The 16,619-nt window shown below is 26.5% G+C and overlaps 1 protein-coding gene across 6 annotated transcripts in view; it reads right to left on the minus strand.

Moving 5' to 3' along the window:
• Nucleotides 1-12,991: 12,991 nt before the first annotated feature.
• Nucleotides 12,992-16,619, minus strand: part of LOC142322036 (phosphatidylcholine:ceramide cholinephosphotransferase 2-like) — a 294,648-nt gene continuing 291,020 nt past the window's right edge. For 3 of the 6 annotated variants that reach the window (XM_075360642.1, XM_075360640.1, XM_075360641.1), the window contains one exon: nt 12,992-16,276. The gene's annotated coding sequence lies outside the window, so the exon portion shown is untranslated. The remainder of the gene's footprint in view (nt 16,277-16,619) is intronic. The other 3 variants (XM_075360637.1, XM_075360636.1, XM_075360639.1) reach the window with 1 other exon arrangement.

The raw sequence follows: 16,619 nt of genomic DNA on the forward strand, positions 1-16,619 counted from the left end.
TTGAGGTTAAAAACTGCTGTATAATGTACCATGAGATAGTAAATTATCGTGAAGTCTTTGTACAATTTCTTGGTAAAAATTTAGATTAAATGTTTGTCCAGGAGGCAACCACTCTTTACGAACAATGCCTTTGTAATCAATAAAGCACACTACCATGAATTTCACTTTTGACTTGTAAGCTATTTTGGTCAGGGTGATCAATTTGAACACCATTGCAAACTTTGACGTTTTATCTCTGGATCATATTGAAATAACCAACTCTCATCACCAGTGATAACACAGTTCAATAACTCTGGGCTGATTTGTACTTGTTCCAACAGATCAGCGCCACATTTTTACATGAAGAGACTAAAACACATGTTCACTTTTTGCGCCTCTACTCAAGGCTGAAAGGTTGTACGGATGTGCTGCTAGAGAATTAGTGCCGGGAAGATCAAAGTCAAAGATGGAGTGTCTATGAAGGCTGCAAGGTTGCCACATTTTGATAAAAATATCAGTCTCATTACTTTATTGTTACACCTCATACATTTAAATACTTATGAATTTTTAACGTAATAATGGTGTCATCAAAACCTCACTTGTTAACAAGTTAAACTTGATGCAGGAGATATTGCGAGTGTGTTAAAGATTATTTTCAAGGCCAGAGAAAGATAGTTTTTGTGGAAAAAGTTGTTGAAATTGATTAAACCATTTTCTAAACAAAAAGAATCAATTACCAGTCAAACATACTCACAACAATGACTATTTGGAGTGTATCAGAAAAGAAAGGAGTGTATCTTATTGAAGGACCTTCATGACATGTTCTTTTATATATTAACTGAAATAAAAATCATGGTAGAAAGCAGCAAACCTGCTTTACCAATAGCTGGAACAGATACATTACATAAGAGAAAGAAAAATTTCATAATTTCACAGTAAATCAACGGTTCAATTTTAATAAGTAGAAAAGTGAGGTTAAATCTTCTGGAATGTCACAGTGATAGAAATTGCAAAATAATGTTCACTGCAATGCAGCAAAGAATATTACTGAAGTCCATTTCACTGAATTCATGTAGTGATTCCTCATCCTGCATGCTGAGCCTTTTAAACAGAATTTCTTCTGTATTAGTCTATATTAGACACCCATAAATTAATTTATAATTATATTTTGTAAGTTCTACCTCATTAAATATAAAAACCGATAGGAAAAGGTTGTACAATGCAACCACCAGTTATGCAAAAAAATAAAAATAAACAGTTTTAATGAGCAATGACATTAATTTTATACCTTATTCTGTAAAACTTATTAAATTTGTTCTAACAAAAAAAAAAATACGACTGGCAAATATAATCTTAATATATTCATCTTTTACACCAATAAAAGCAAAGACTATACACCTAACAGTAATAACTAAAAAAAATCTGTACAATATACAAATATGTTTTTGCAAGTTTTCAAATACCAAAAGAGCAAGTCAAACAAACAAATCAGCAAGTTTTTTTCATTTTTATACACTTTACAATTACTTTCTTTGGTAAAATTTTTACATCATTACAACAAAATGTAGCAGGTTTGTAAATAACGAAAACTACCTAAAATTCTTCAAGCCATAGATAGAGTAGACTTAAAATACAACCTCAGAACAGCTTATTTCTAGCATCTAAGCTTATGTTAACAAAAATGACAAATTTCTTTACTTGTTTGAAAAGTTATCAACATTTGGACTTGATAAAGATGAATATTTTCATCAATTATAATTATGATTTTGGGACATTCTACAGTTAAAGCAGTACGGGAGAAAAAGGTTTAAAAGGGAAAATATTTTTTCAAGGCAAAACAATCATTTGTAATGATAAATGTGATTAAGGTTTAAAAAATATACATTATAACCAAAGATTTTATAACTATGCATCATCGGCTGCTGTGTGCTCTGAAGTAAACAAACAGGGCGGTAACTAAGTCATTCTAAAATTCTAAACTATAATAGCATGTTCAAATGCCATTGACTATTATAATTTTTCCTTTTAAATATAAATGCTCTATCAACTCTTTTAAAACAAATCCAAAAATTTCTGCAAAAAAAGGAGTTGATAATATAGTGATATCTATGTTACGGAATTTTGTATTTAATAATTTAAATATGCTTGTAAAAAGATTTTCAAGAGTCATTCAATTTTTAAAAGTCATGTTTTAAACTAAATATACCTCACAGAGATCTTATTAAAATACTATATATTACGTTTATTTTAATAAAGTTAAATAATATTCTCTGTGCACAGAGGCTTGTATTTAGAATGTAACAGCAAACAGGTCTATTACAAAAAAAAACACATATCCATTAAAAAATAAAAAAAGTTAAAAAGGAAAATTACATTTTTTGGCATATAATAATAACTTGATTATTTAGCTGATTAATTTCATTGCATTCATTGTAACTCAATATGTTCTCTTAAAATTTAGGTTTAAAGATTACATGAATTTGATTCTTCTTGAATTTACTTTAAAAGTTTAAAACTGAGTAAGAATAGTATTATAATTATATATGTGATAAATATATATCATTATAAATATATAAAATAACAATATAATTTCATGCATTACATAAAAATAACTGATCAACACAAAGAGTAAGTAGAGTTTTAAAACATTCCAACCTACTACTTCATGTTCATATATAGTACAAATTTTTGGCAGACTTATGACCTATTTTCATGTAAAACACCATATAACTAACTGTCAATTTTACAATTTTTCCAACCAGTCAGAAACCATCATATAAAAATTAATAATAAATGTTTTTCAATTAATTCTCCCAACAGCAACAAACGCCATCCTCATATATACATTTTTTCTTAATAAATAAATCATTTAACTTCGCATTTATTTCTTTATTCTACAATTAAAATTACTGACGACTTATTCATCACATTTTCTTATAAGGTTGTCATTTAGTTTTACATAAGTTCCGTTTAAGTACCTACTAATTTTAAATTAAAAATGCAATAACCTCAGGTGATAAAAAGATCTTTAGATAATTTTGAATAGACATAGACATATACATATCAGTAAACTTTAATTCTTCATAAGTTTTTATTTAAAATAAAATTTTTAAAAAAATTTATTGAATTCAGAAAACAAAAATTTCTATAAAACAATATTTTGAATTCTGCATTTTTAAATTCAGTTACTTGAACATTCCAGAGTGAATAAAAAATTTCTTATAAATCAAAAAAATTAAGATTCACACACACATACACACACACACACACACTCTATCTCTCTCTCTGTTATACAATCACATTATACAAAAGTTAAAAGAATATCACTTCAGTTTTACAAATCTAAAATCCTAATGTAAATCTAATATGTAAATTATAAAGTATAAAAACCAGTAGTTTTTCTTCAGTTTTTTCTTTTTGTAATTTTAATAAATAAACGAACATATACTTTTTTAAAAATAAGAATCATTTAACTGATGTACTTACATTAAGAATATTTCTTTATAACAATATTCTACTCAAAAAATATATTTTTTATCAATAAACCATGTTTATTATGATAGATTAATTTATTTTGTTAGCCTATAACCTATAAAACATAATAAGTTACATGCATGTGCAGTAATAAATAAAGTTAATGAAAGATTTTAGTAAAAAAATGTAAAAGAACGTTTATTTATATTTAACTATTCTTTTCACAAAAATTAATATCCTACTAATTAACATTTAAATTTTAACAATTTTTTTTAAGTTAAAAAAGTAACTATTTCTTATTTTCTTATATGATCAAGATGAACTAACTTCTTTCTAAAACATTTCTTTCAACAGAAAATATTTAAATGCATTTCTGGTTATACTAATGTCAAATTTACAGCGATAACAATTCTTAAAATTTTGAATAATTATTCATGCAGGTAATAATAAATAATATAGATTAAAGATTCCTTATATATTACTTTCCCATCAATTGTTAACAGTTTTATAAATAAAATAGCTATAAATAAAAACAGATATACCTAACAAAATTGTAAAAGATTTATAAAATCAGATCCTAGGTGAGGATTGCACATCTTTGAAATCTGATTTTTCAACAACTGAACAAGTAAGATAAAAACCAATCACCAAAGCAATGTTCAATGAAATGGTTCCCACAGGTAATCAAAGTTAAAAATGCTGTGAGTAATTCAATGCATCTTGTTGGCACTTTTAGTAGCTAATGACCACAGTAGTCAATGTCACATAAAATAAAACCAATTAAAATCAATAAATTCAAACCTTAATATTAAATAGCTTAGTATTTATCTACCTGCCACATATTTTTCTATTCCAACAGGTTCAATCTGCAGTTACATAGTTCTTAAGATTGTGCCACTGAAATGCTATATTGGAGTAAGAAAAAAAAATTCATTAAGACATGTTAATTTATTTATTATTCATTGACAGAGTTCATGCTATTCACTGCCCTGTAAATCTTACGGTAATATAACTCACTGGAACTACCCATATATTTTTAACATCTAATTATAGCACTGGTAAATTTAAACTGGTAATTAGGTGATAAAGTAATAATAAACTGGTAATTAGGTGATAAAGTAATAATAAGTATACCAACAAGACCCAAGGTATGCTTTTCTTTTTTGCAATCTCTTACTAAATACAAAAACAGCAAAAGGCAAAACATAAGATCCCATGAAATTCAGAAAACAAAGTTTCTTTGTTTGGACCTCCTTTTTCGTAAGGGAAACTCAAGCAAGCTTGAACGAACTGATTATAGAACAAAAAAAACTTTACATCTGACACCATCAACATGATGCCCATTTAGCAGATTCAATGGAAAACAGCTTTATTTAAACAGCTTCATTAATACCCTAGGTATGTTCATAAACTTCCAGTCAGATTACCTATACATCTTTAAAAGGTGTATCCTAAATACCTCACTTTCAGTCAATGAATAAACAATATCTCAAAAGGCAGATTTCAGTTGCGCACATTACATTGCACATAATTTTCAACTTAATCCAGGACAAAAAATTTATAAAATGGAAAAATAACAGAAATACCATTCATTGATTTAACCATTGCTTATGATAAATTACTAATTAACTGCTAATGACTGTCCAAATTCATTAACATATACTAAAGTTAAGGCAACCAGAAGAGAAGCAAATATATCTGTATATTGCCTGTGTTAGTTGCAGTATTGATCAAAAAAAAAATTCAGTAGATTACAAGACATTAAGCAGACTGATGATGCAACAAATGCTACCCAGGACACAATATAGGAGTAAGTTAAAGACTATTTGATGGAAACTTGTGTAAAAGCAAACCTAGCCAAAAATGCAAATATGGGATTCCACCTTTGAAATAGGGGGCTCAGAAAAAAGAAAATACTATCTGGAAGGGACAGGAACTCAAGCACATTGATTCCTCCAAAGTATCTTAGTAAAGCTGTACTGAATTCTCCTTTAAATCTTTAAAACCACATTAATTTTCTTTCTGTGAACAGTCTGTGACATATTATTGCAACTTTTAAATTTCTTTTAATATATACCAGGTGGTCCATTCAAATTGAGACAATCTTTTTTGTTTGTTTAACCACCAGGACCAGCATAAGGTATTGTTTGAGGATGAGAAGAATGATTTGTAGCATGTGTGAAAAATGCTGTGCCTGACCGTGATTCAAACTCAGGGCAAACTCTGGATGAAAGGCTAAGACACTACCACTTGCGCCACAGAGACTGGCAAATTGAGACCATCTATAACTATAAATTTTAGGGAAAATTGTCACACTATTTTAATGGTTCCTATTTTTGGAATCCTCACTCCAAAAATAAAATTAAAATGTGTTTATGAATGAATGTGTTTGGCTGCAATTCTGTATTTATTAGAGCATAATTTGGCATTCAGGGGAAAAAGTGATGTTTTATATGAACCACAAAACAGTAATCTCTTAAGTCTCATGGAGTAACCCACCGGGTTAGTCTAGTAGTAAACACGTCTTCCCAAATCAGCTGATTTGAAAGTCGAGTTCCAGCATTCAAGTCCTAGCAAAGTCAGTTATTTTTATACAGAATTGAATACTAGATCGTCGATACCAGTGTTCTTTGGTGGTTGGGTTTCAATTAACCACACATCCCAGAAATTGTCGAACTGAGACTGTACAAGACTACACTTCATTTACACTCACTCATACATATCTCATCCTCATTCATCTTCTGAAGTAATGCCTGAACAATAACTCCCAGAGGCTAAACAGGAAAAAAGAGAGCGCCATAGATTCTGCGGCCAACTTCAGCTTTGGAAGAGCTGAGCTGTTACCGTGGCAAGCCAATTCCAACACAGACATCAAGATAGATAGCATTGAATTCTACTTCCTGTCGTACCATGGGAGTGGTGGAAATACAGCTTCTCTGCGGCGACATGAAAATTCCCCACAACGCTTCTACTAGTTCCAGGGCTTCAGGAAGAAATCATTTTAGGGCAAAGGAACAACAAGCCATGATGGACTACAGTCATGGTTGCCTCCATCTGGGCAGAGAAACCTGCAAAACCGTTTTTTGGCATGATCGATCCGAACCTGCAGCATCGAAACTGGACTGGTTGGCAGTGAAAAATACAGCACCCCCTGAGGTAAAGACAAGATTGGAAACTGAATTGAATACTAGATCGTTGATGCCAGTGTTCTTTGGTGGTTGGGTTTCAATTAACCACATATCCCAGGGATTGTCGAACTGAGACTGAACAAGACTACACTTCATTTACACTCACACATATCATCCTCACTCATCTTCTCAAGTAATACCTGAACGGTAATTCCCGGAGGCTAAACAGGAAAAAGAAAGGTCTCATGGAGTACAAGATGAACTGATTTCTGTTTTGGCTAAAAATGTTACAAAGGAAATAATTAATCTGGTTAAGAAAGGATAATATTTAAAAACTGATTGAAGATGACCTTAAATTTTACAGACTTTGCGACCTTGCAAGACAACATCGATTGCAATGATTTATTTAATAAAATCAAAATTTGTCACCAAATTCTGCCTTCCAGGATTATGATATTACATATATTACAATATTTATTTAAAAATAATTTATTTGAATTGTATCCAAATTTTGTTATTGTTTTGGAAATTATAATAACCTTATCAATTACTGTTGCATCTGCAGAAAGATCTTTCTCAAGATTGAAAATAATAAAAAATTACTAGAGATCTGGCATTAGTCACGAACAATTTTCTTCCTTAGCCATATTTCTATCATATCCGAATTAGCCAAAACTAAATTATGCCAACGAATTTGCTTTGCTATAAAACATGTAAGAAAATTAAACACAAATCACTTAACTGTTATCTTATTTTAGTAATTTGCATAACAAATTGTATTTTATAAGTATCTGAAGAAATCATTTTTGTTATTTAATTTATTAACAATTTTTTGTGTTTGAAATGTTAATTTTATTTAAAAGATTTAATTATTTATCATTTTCATGTACTCTACAATGCCAATTTGCCAGCCATGACTGTCTTTAAAGATAACAAACGTTGTTGTTATCTCAATTCATTGAAATAACCTATTAACTTACAAGTTTTGAGTTCAAAAGAGCAAGATTTGATTTATTTCACACAGTTCCTTGTGTGCTCAAATTAAAAAAAAATTAAGATCTTTATTAAAATTTTTAAAAACTAAATAAATAAAATTGATATTCATCATATGGTGGCAGTATACATTTTTTTTAGCAACTGATTATTATAAATAATGAATGGTTCTTATCAGTAAAACCGGTACTACTATTATACTAAAATTTAGTGTTACTAAAACTATAAACAGCTGATGTTATTGTAACAACAAAGATAAATACATTTGTCTCCAACCTTTCTTTATTTATCATCCTTAAAAAAACTGTTTAAACAAATAGAAAAATGAAAAAAATTAAATAAAAAGTCTTCCAGAATCTTACACTTATGACAATGAAATTAATAAATGCTTGCTTTCAAATTCAAATTACTTTGCAACTGTTAAATAATAACAGCAATATGCCCAAGAGAAATTGATGACAATAGATTTGGAAAATAAAATTTATTATTGTTTCCTTTTCCTTCTTATAGTGTTTTAAATTAAGTAATATGTAGCCATGCCAAGAACATGCACACACATTAATAGATAAGATATGATATTATAAAATATATATATATATATATATAATATTATGTAATAATAATTACTTAAGTTACAATTACAATTTAATAGAATAAATTTGACAATTTACTTAGTGTCAACAATTTTTTTTTTAAACATGGATCATTAATTTTAATCACAAATATCAATAAAAATTATGACTTTTAATTAACAGTTATGTTTCTGATTGAACCTGAAATTAAATAGCTAAGCAATGTTTTTCTAACTACTATAAGCTAGAACTATTTTTCCCAATATATGTACATAGTTCAGAATATAACAGTTACATAAATATAATATACAGTTTAGTAGTTGTAAGTATGGATATCTACTTAATGATAAATTATATTTACATCATTAATTTTTATTTTTTATTCTATTATTGTACATGCATATTTTTTTAATACTTTTTATATTTCATTTTAGAGGTTTTATATATACAATTTAATCTCCAATTTAAAAAAGTGTTCATAATTATATCAAAGAACATGTAATTATTATGATTTTTATTATACATAGTACTACATTCAAAGTGTTATACCCATCAACAATTTGAAGAAATATCTGATTTAAAAAAAAATGCAATAATGTAAAACTGAAAGATGAACTAATAAATAACAATATTTTATTAATAAAATACACAAAAGAAAAAAGGAATAATCAATACAAACAAGATTAAAGTTAAGCGAAGGGCTCAAAAGACCTTCATATATATAATGTAGTAATTTCTGTTACAATAAAAATTTTTATCACATACATTACATAAAAATTCAATTGCTAAAAACAAGAGCACATTTCTCATAACTTAACCTAGTCTGAAGACTATGAATTAAGACAGTCTCAAAATACAGCTATTATATTAATAGTTTGTTTGGTGTTTAAAATCTATCAGCAGTGTACTTTTCATTGTTTAGGTTTAATCACCAGCATCGACTGTTTGGGTTCAAACAGTCAGTCAACTAGTACCAAACTGTTTGGCCTAAAAACTTTGGTGAAGCAAGAAATCCTTAAAAATTATTTGTCTGTGTTTTTTTATTAGCCATGTTTGAATGCACTGTATTTTCTCTACGTTTATATTTCCTAAACTTTACTTATTAAACCTTTAACACCAGAAATATGGTTAAGGTGAAAAAAAGAGAAAAAGTTACGGTTCTCTGTTCTGAAAAAACATCAGTTAACTTGCAATTCACTGTTAAAATTGATTAACTCAAGAAACTTAAATTATGAAATAGAACTATACCTTAGATAATAAAATGGAAAAACCGATTAATATACATTAAACTTCTTAATGTACATTACTTAGAAAAATATTTTAATAAGACTCAAATTATCTATATTCATTCAAAATGAAAAGTGATAAGAAATATAATGAAAAGCTTTTCAGTTTTTGCAAAAACTGCATAATATGAAACTGGCTGTAAGAAAAAGTACAAGTAAATCAATCTCAAAAAGATTATTAAATATTATAAATTTTTTTTTTTTACAAAAAAGATAAAATTTTGACAATAGAAATATTGTACATTTTTAGCAATTTTTACAGGAAGAAAATGAACTAATAATTTTAACACAATCAAACATATGTTTCTGTCATAAATAATTAATGGAATGTTTTTGAAGCCAACTGTGGAAGCAAAAGCACGTCAGGGTTAAAGCAAATAAACAAAATACTTCATCATGTTATTTATAATCAACATTTAAAAGTATATAAATGACTGGAAGAAATTATTTTATCCTAAGTTAAATTTATTATCAAAATAATAAGATAAAAAAAAGAAGAAAATGCCTTTCATTTAAACAGTTAAGCTCTTGAAAGATAAAATTATTCACATCAATAAGAGCAGTCTACTTCAAATTAATAAATTTTATAAAAATACATAATAAGTGAAAAGAGAGGCGGTATTTAACTAAAGTAGTTAAAATGATAAAACTGATTATTTTTATTAACTTCTGCAAGTAGTTTTACACATTAGTTTTACACTCTTAGAAGTTGAATTATCTTTTTTTATACTATTTCAAAATATGTAAAAGAATAGAAAATTATTATCTTCAATATATTCAACCTAAAAGCAATCTTAACTACATAAATAGCTACCTAAAGGTAATTTAAACGCAAATGTAAAATACAAGTATGTATAAACATACCGGTTTTTGGTTTTTTTTTTTGTAGTATGGTAAACTACTAACAAAACAATAAATTTACACAACATTAAATTTCAAATTAAATCAGTTAAAAAACAAAAATTCACTGTAAAATAAAAATTCTCATCAATAATTAAAAGCATAATAGAGTAACAAGTAATAATAACCTTTAGAAAGTACACAATTTCTGAAAATAGTAAACAAAAATGTTATTTTGAGACAGAAATTACATAAACATATACATAAGCAGAACATGTGAGTTTGGAGTTTGAGTGTATAAAAGTAAGTAAGTAAGTAAATATTTGAATCATTAAATGTGCTCTTTAATATACAAGCAGATAAAAAAATATTATCTTTAGATAAATGCCTCCTGTACTTGACAATTTGTTAAACCATTTAGTGTTACTAATTCTGTAATTAAATATGTGTTTGGGATGGGAGGGTTAAAAGCATGTCAATGATTTAATGGTGTTATTAAGTCAATTATTCATTTTCTTTCAAGGATTCGCAATGTAGAATCATTACAGCTGGAATTTATTGAAACTTCATCTAAAAAAAAGGTTAGGAACTTTTTCAGTATAAGATTGATTTAGCAGATATCATATAAAAGAATTAAAAGAACAAAGAGAAGGTTCTTAAATAAAAGGCTTCTTAAATAAAATAAACATTAATTAGTGATCTATAATTAGAAATCTATTAGAAAAGTTATGAAATTAATTTATATTTTTTTTAAATTTAGGCATTTTTCATTTTTACATGAAGCTTGCAACTACGATAAATTCATGATTGTTATCAGTGCAAATAATTAATATTTTTCTAATTCGCTTCCCATCCTAACAACTTTAATTCTCCTGGTACACACAAAAAAAAATTATTTAAAACAAATATAAATTAAATTTACATATCAAATAAAACTGATAAAAATTATTACAGAAATTGAATGATGCTTTAAGATTTTTAGTAATAAGACTAACTACAAAAGCATGATTCAGTCTTTAATCAGAGTAGATACAATATACTAAATAAATTAATTACCTATTAACAACCTTACTTTATTTAACTACTCAAATTATTCTGTCAGAAACATATATAATGATTAAATATAAAATATCAAAGAACCTTTATACTAAAGCACACTAATGTATATTTTTCATCAGATCTGAAAGCAAATTGATATTTTAACATGATAAAAATTAGAAATATATAACTGTCTTGATTAAAATAACTGGAAATAAATTTCACAGAATATTAAAAAGAATAGAACAGTAAGAAGGTAGAAGAGAAAGTACACTGTAAAACTTCAACTCATTAGTTGACATCAGCTGATCCATCACAACAGCTTTCAGTTGAAATGTATGTTTTTACTATTAGTACAACATTACATAAGACAGTTTTAATTTAGGTCAATAAATTATACAACTACTTGATATAATGACAATATAATATATCCATTCAATAGAACAAAATTTACTTGCACAATATATTTAAATATTTAATTTAAAATATTCACATAAATTAAGTATATATTTATATCAATCAATGCTAAAACAAAAAATAAAATATTTTTATAATTGGTAAACAATAATGTGTAATATATAAATAACACATGTAATAACAAAATTATGCTCTTAAAATATTTACAAAAAAAAGAAAAGTAGTACTGCAAGTAGGTGAATTCACTATCAAAGATATAATTATTTTTATTGGGCTTATTAAAAAACAATAGCATTATCTACTTGTTAAAAAACTCCCAAAATTAAAATTTTTAAATCAAGATTACTAATCCATTATGATCTAATTATTACGGGTTGGCCTAACCAACTTTTCAAACGAGAAAGGCTAACTTCTAAATATGTACCTCAGCACTATATAAATATATTCCATTATATTGTTTAAAATATAAGATCACAGAATTTTATAACAGCTGTTTTTATTTTATTTCTTAGTTCAGAAATACAAATCTCATATTTATACAAAATTATCCTGTTTCCCTGTGCTACATGTAGCACATATTTAAAACCACCCTGTTACTCAAAAACAGCAGCAAAGTAGGCGGGTTGGTGGAGAAGAGTGAATGTATTATTTATTTGTACTGGAACAGGTATTTGTGTTTAAATGACTCTTTTACCACCTACCGAACATCATGACAATGAAATCACCAACAGAGTATAAACAATATTAATGACACTAACATCAATTATATACTTTTGTACTTGTAATAAAAATATTATTGTTAAATATAAATATTTACATGTTAAAGAAAAATTTGTAATAAATACTAGAAAAATTTCTGGTAACAACACTAATTTAATTGATTAATATCATACAGATCTCATGTAAAGTATGCATACAAGTGTTCCAATTAATCTGCTATGAGCTGTGATATGTATGAAAATATAAGTCATGGAGTGTTTATGAGAAAAAAGTATAGATAATTATTACAACACAGCTAAAATGATCAAAACTCAAGAAATAATTATGTATATGTACATAAAGGTAAAAAATTAATATTTGTCCAATCTATAATTTAATAAAGATAATAATGAAGATTAAAACTTTTAATGAATTGTGAATAACATTTACACTATAAAATGTTACTGATAAAAAAATATTAAGCAAAAATTAAAAGTTAATTTTAAAAAAGATAAATTTAAACCCAAAAAGAGAAATTAAAAAAAAATTGATTAGGAAAAAAGTTTATGTATAATAATAATAACAATGATAATTACACAGTATAACAAATTAAACTGTGCAATATGAAATAATTACAATAATAAATTGAATAATACTTCAAATATTACACATTTTAATAAAAATTGATGAACATCTTTCTTAATTTAAATTATTAACAAAATCAACATCAAAAACTATCGTTAAGAGCACAACAACAAAAAGACAAATTTAGCATCAGCATCATAAGAGTTGAAGTAAAAATTAAAAGCAGAATTTATAGTATCCAACCTCTTTGTTGTTCTATTACAATTTATAAGAAAATTATCAATGAAAATAACAACAAAAGAAGAAATTCTTCAGTGTAGACATGTCAAACAATACTTTTAAACATTTTTTTTTTTTATAAAATAATGCAGAAAGTAAAGCAATCTTAATTGCAAAAATAATTAAAAGTTACAGTTTTATATTTCCAGTTATGTTTATACATGCTGCACTCAATATTAATCTTGCCTACTTTTTCTTTCCCTCCACATATTATAACTTCATATAAGTTTTTTCAACATTACTTGTCAAATTGTACAGGCATGTGCACATACACACACACACACACATATATATATATATATTGATGTAAATAATCTACATGCATGCATGCACATATAAAAAATACACATCAATATAAACAAACAAGGTGCATAATAAAAATGACTGGACAGATTCAAAACAATGCACTAAATCAAGCAATGAAGGATTCCAGAGCAAAATATGACAACTACCTGAAGGCTTAAGTATAACAAACGTTACAATATCTGCATTATTAATTGAATAAGAATGATATGAATAAATATGTTGATGATATGAACATAGTAGTTATCAGATTTTTAACATTAAAATGTCCAGTGCTCATGTCAATTTTGCATCAAAGCCTGACAAAATTGTTATGTATATGTTTTTTCAATCTTCAGTCGCAAACAATCTATTCTGTGAGACAATCAAGTGCCACACAAGCGATGTAAATACTTCTAAGCAGGAAGAAAGTAGACCAATGAAGAGTCTAAAACTGGTAAAACAGATATACAAAGTTTATACACACTACTCCATAAAAATGTTGACTAACTAACTGTTCTTGAAACAGTTTGTGAAACAGGACTCACTGAAGCATCATTTCATGTGATTTGTATCCAAACCTTTCCTTAGATGCTTCTTATCGACACAATACCAGTCAGGAACTGTTTGATTGAGCAAATGACAAGATAAACTGTTATAACAGTAGATAAAACATAGTAATACAACCATGGATATGGAAATTAAGGTGAATTTGTCACAAAGGGAGGGATATTGCCTCCTTAACTTGTGAAACTCGTCAAATGTTAAGGCAATGTAGAGTTGTTGAAGCTATTCAAAACAGATTGGAGGCTCATGTATTACTCCTATTTCAAATTACTTGGAAGAGATTAAGAAAATATAAATATATTCCAAAAATACATGAATATTTAATCTATTTAATATCTATTTTGGGAAATAGATATATTTTTCAAAATATAAATAAAGAGAAAAAAATACGATGACATGCACAGCTTTACATAAATTGTATTAATGAGGGTTTTAGAAGATGAAAACCACTGGGAGAAGTGTTCATGTAGACAATAAAATTGTTTTGAAAGAACAAAGCATAGGAAGGGGGTAAGTATAATTCAGACCTTTGTAACACCAGTCCAGTCTTTTTTTGAATAATATTTACATTGAATGATAATAACAACATTGCAAACCACAGTTATTTGACCACATAACATAAGGCTACCCAAACCATTCCATAGTTAACACACAGTTTAACACAGACTAACTGACCACGTAATTGAAAGCATGAGTGATGTTTAAAATCAATCTTATGAAAGGACAATGAAATATCTCTGTAAGGATATCCACATCAAATGATTTTATAAATTTAATTTAAAAAGAATATCAATAAAAGAGCTATACTAAATTCTGTATTGTGTTCTCTCAGATCTAATGTGGTAACTGATGTAGGCAGGTCGATTGTAATCAGGTTTCCTTATCTAACCAATTAAAAATTGATATTGAAATTAATACATATGAAATCTTTATTCATACATTTTTATAACACATTTTTTTTTAAATCTTCAGTTATTAAAACAAAAAAATTAATAAATATTATGCAGGAGGCATAGTCACACAACTAAACATCTCACATAGTGTTAATTTGATTAAATGATATATCAGCTCTCAATGCAATTCTTGCTTTATAAATATGTTATTATTAGTGAAATAGATGTCAATAAAGTATATAATATATATATATATATAACTTAATATTTGCATGTGTCACATATTTAATAATTTCATTACTCATGCATTTTAATTAAAATCTGGAAGAATGTTTTAAAATAACAGTAATAAAAATTTATTATGTATCTAACAAGAAAAAATATGAACAAACAGATTTAAAAAAACCACTTATAATATTTTCTTATTTTACTTTGAAACATATCAGAACGTGATAATATTAAAAAAAATATATCAATATTAAAAATTTTTTTTAATATTCAACAGAAAAATGAATTAATTTACTTTTCCATAATCAAACTCTATAGTTAATTTACTTACACATTTATGTGATAAAAATTTTAAATAATTATCCCTAAAATTAATACTAAAATATTTATTATCATTATTATTACAACTATTTCTAGTGGATATTACAAAACACTACACTGCTCATTACTTAATAAAAAAATAAATAGCTATTCATATTCTGATATCTCTACCTAAAATCACTAATCCATTCACAATTTTCATTTTTTACAGTTCTGCAATAGAATATTTTAAAGGTTTTTTTCCTAGTTTAACGATAGTTAGGGTACTCTAATAATAATGCTAAAAAATATTAATAAAATAAAAAAGTATGTATATAAATTACAATAAAATTAATCAACATATTTTAATATCAAGTATTACAATACATAAAATTAATTACATAAATACAAGAAACATACTATACAGATTCATATAAGAAAGCTAATAAATTCCATAACAAAAAGTTCACACATAATTTTAACTGCACCAATTATCACATATCTCACAAATAATACAATACGTGCAACTAAATTACACTTTCCTTTGAGAATTAAAAAAATCTGTTCACCACAAAAGAAGGAAAATCAATTAAGATTAAAATAATTAAACACATATTATTTACCCTGAGGGAAAATCAATATAAAAGCAATTCCACTAACTTAAAATTTCAATATCAGAAGAATCATCCTCTACATTAAAGCCAAGAGAATCAGACCTGTAATAAAAAAATAAATTACAAAATTAACAGAAAATGTGAAAAGAAAATGGAAAACTCAATTTTATAAACAAAGTGTTTACAAAAGGTTAATTAAAATACAGATCTTAATCTGTATGTTTACTTTAAAAACTAATATCATACAAAAATGCACAGTTCAATACTTTGTTTAAACAGTTGGGTGTTACTTATTTGTTTCATTATTATGGTCTGTTTGTTATATTACAGATGAAAAGAGTCAAAAGAGTTATGGGGAATTTGAAAATCTGAGACACCAACCTCACATCATACCTGAAGTAAAGGAAATTTCAAACCGAGAAGGGACTTTCCTGTTCTTTTAGCA

This window comes from Lycorma delicatula, chromosome 3, assembly GCF_047948215.1.
Source record: "Lycorma delicatula isolate Av1 chromosome 3, ASM4794821v1, whole genome shotgun sequence".
NCBI lineage: Eukaryota > Metazoa > Arthropoda > Insecta > Hemiptera > Fulgoridae > Lycorma > Lycorma delicatula.